Source organism: Suricata suricatta, chromosome 11 (genome assembly GCF_006229205.1).
Source record: "Suricata suricatta isolate VVHF042 chromosome 11, meerkat_22Aug2017_6uvM2_HiC, whole genome shotgun sequence".
NCBI lineage: Eukaryota > Metazoa > Chordata > Mammalia > Carnivora > Herpestidae > Suricata > Suricata suricatta.
Window position 1 is genome coordinate 12559268 of NC_043710.1, and position 3257 is coordinate 12562524.

General features: G+C 42.3%; 1 long non-coding RNA gene across 1 annotated transcript in view; it reads right to left on the reverse strand.

Annotated features, from left to right (window-relative positions):
• Positions 1 to 2690: 2690 nt before the first annotated feature.
• LOC115272730 overlaps positions 2691 to 3257 on the reverse strand; it is a 2241-nt gene continuing 1674 nt past the window's right edge. The window contains exon 3 of the long non-coding RNA XR_003900427.1: positions 2691 to 2930. This is a non-coding gene — a long non-coding RNA (uncharacterized LOC115272730). The remainder of the gene's footprint in view (positions 2931 to 3257) is intronic.

The following is a 3257-nucleotide window of genomic DNA, read 5'->3' on the forward strand; positions in this document are numbered from 1 at the left end:
AGTATATAAAAGGCTGTGTTGTGACAGGTATCAACTATCCATTAGATACTGAATCAATTTTTCTTAGGCACTACTAACTGCTTGCTTTTCTTGAAGCTAGATCATTCTGAAAAGTTCCTGTTAGACCTATGAGTGCGAACATATGGTTGCAAAGAAACCACTTTGATTATTCCTTTAATCCCTCTGTATCTCATCTTTCCTTACCCTCTTCTCCCTTTGCCACATGTTAACATCCACCCATACTTCACAGTTTAGAATGCGGGTATAACTTCTCCATAAAGATCCCAGGGTTTGTTTGGGTTAAATTGTCTTGGCCAGAGGGAAAATGATTTGAAGTTAAAAAGTCATGTGCTAACCTGAGCATTTCTAGAGCAGCAACATAGACATTCCATTTGAAGATGAGACGTTATCTCCCTTTGCGAAAGACAGTCTTTCCCAAGTGCAGGAAACGCTCTGATGTGGGAAGCTGATAGTGGCAATTTTCCCACTCAGAGGCTCAGTGCTCCTGGATTTGCCAGAAGAGGGCGCTCTCACCATCTGCACCAGCGATGCCTTTGCTTTTTCATGTTCTGTGTGGTTTAGGACTGCTCAGGATTTTCTGGAAGCTTGATCTGCAGGAACCTCTAGTAGGGTTGTGCAGCTGCATCCTGTACAAGGGTACCCTGCTGAGGGCATTCGTGGTGCCAACATCCAGCCTTCCATGCTGCTTGCTGACCTGTGTGCTGTTACTACCCAGTTCGTCCGGGGGAAGGGGCACCAGTTTATAATGGCATAAGTGGGTCAAGTTGGCTAGTGCATCCCTGAAGCACCACTTTCCTGATGGCCCAGGTGGGCCTGTACTAGTCTTCACATTTAAACCTGTGTGTCTGCGCATATGTGCGCACTGCTCATAACATTACCTTTGAGAATTCAGATCAAATACTGCGATGCCTTATTTTACCATCAGTGATCAGATGCTACCAGAATTTCAGGTGCAATAGTCGCTGGCAAATTTCCTCGTAGTTTGCTCCCCTCCCCCCCTCACCCGCAGCTGATGATACATCACCACCATTGGGTGTTCATGATCTTGTTTTCCTTCTCTTTAAATTTTATTTATGCTTTTATATTTTCTTCTCTCCGCTCCCATTCAGTGTATTTTATAAAAATTTTTTATTTTTTGTATGTGTTTTTGCAAATTTCAGTTTGTCATTTTGTATGCCAGTCTTTGTGTTTCAGAAATTGTATAGAGTTATGAATCTCATTCTTATTTTGTTTCACTCAGCCTGATATTTCTAAGGGATGATGTTCTTAATTTTTCAGCTGCTCTGCCTCCCTACCCCATTCTCTTTGGCTTTCCTGTCTACATGGCTTTTTAAAGTAAGGTCCAGTCACAATGTTCCCTTCTTTGGAAAGACTTCTCTCCTTCTAATGTTAGGCTCCCTCTTCTGGGCTCCCATGGTATTTCAAGTCTTCTGTTGCTGTCATTAGGAGGATTTCATTTTGTAATTAAAAAAAATCTATTTATCTGTTGATGTTGAGATCCTCCATAGAGTAGACCATATACATTTGTGCAATTCTAGCACTTAACACAGCTCTTGGAACAACAGAAGTGTGCTGGATGGATGAATACTAATGATAATCGCTAACATTTATTGAGTGTGAACACGTTAGGCACTGTTCCGAGTGTTTTACATCTACTGAACTCATTCTCTCACAAGAGCCCTATGGATTAGGGACTATTATTACCCTGATTTTACAGAGAGAAAAACTGAGACATGGAATGTTCAAGTGACTTTGAAATTCATGTGACATAAAATTCAAATGCCCCCTCCCCCCACAGTTAGCAAATGGTGCAGCTGAGAGTCTAACTAAGGCAGTCTGGTCCAAATTCCAGGGTCCTAACTGTCATCTCCATTAGCCTGCAGCCTGTATAGGACTCGTGGCTCCTGGTCCAGTACGCCAATGTGTGTTCCATGCCACGGTGCAGGCTCAATCTTTATTTCCGTTCCTTACTAGGTGTCTGTTAGGTATTGCCATGTGTGCTGTTATTTCACTCAATCACGTAAGAACTTGTGGGTGGATGTCATTATCCCTACTGTTATAGATGAGAGGCTCCAAAGAGTATGGGACCTCGTCTGTGATCTCACAGTTAGTGGCAGAGCCAGGATTTGAATCCTGGTCACACTGACTTTAAGTACCATGCTCTTTCCATGATATCACATGATTATCAGAGCACACGCCCTGGGTCTTAGATCCTTGCTACTCTGGTTCTTTACATTTGTGGGAAACTGTTGGGCACTTGGTGGAAAGGTACAGGCTCTTCCAGCTTTGCTGTGGTCTGAAGGATGTTCTCCAATGAACTGTGATTCCCTCCAAGGAGTTGCCATGGAGAGCTTGGAGTCTCTTTTCAAGAACCCAAGTCTCTAATCTCCATTCTGAAGAAATACCAGATCTAACAATTCTTTCTCCCTCCTTAAGCCAATTTATGTATTGTTTTTTATTGTTTATAATCAGAGGAGTCCAAACTGATAAATCCCATGGTCGGTATTATTAATCAATTAGGACACTTTTTGAACTTAATCTAGATGCAGATTTTGAATCCTTTTCAATATCATGCTCCAAGCAGACATTATGAATTGTTAGAATTAGCAGATGGGATGGAATTCATTTAGAATCGGTACTCATTTATTGTGAAACAAATTACTGCAAAATTGGCAGCTTCTAACAACATATATTTATGATCTCACAGCTTCTGTGGGTCAGGAGTCTGGGCATGGATTATCTGGTTCCTCGGCTCAAGGGCCCACAAGGTTGCAATCACACTATTGGCCAGGCTGTGTTCTTCCTAGAGCTCAGGTGCTCCTTCACACTCATGTCGTTGTTGGCCAGATTCATTTCTCTGCAGTCATAGGACTGAGGTCCAGGCTGACAGGAGGAGGTCACTCTCAGCTCTAAAAGATTCACAGAGATTCCTCATCACGTGGCTGTGTGCCAGTCTTGCTCATCACTACACAGCTTCCAGGTGTGCAGGAAAATCTTTTCAAGACTCAGTCTCTTTTTTAAGGGCTTTCACCTGGAGTAAGTCAGATCATCTCCTTTTTGATTAATGGAAAAATCAACTAACTTGGGACCTTAATTACATCTTTAAAAATCTTTTTCCTTTTTTCCTTAGACTATAACTTACTGATGAGAGCAAGATCCCTTACATACATAGATCCCACCTGTATTCACGAGGACTGTATTATACAGGATGTGTGTGCTGGGTGAGGGGCTCTCAG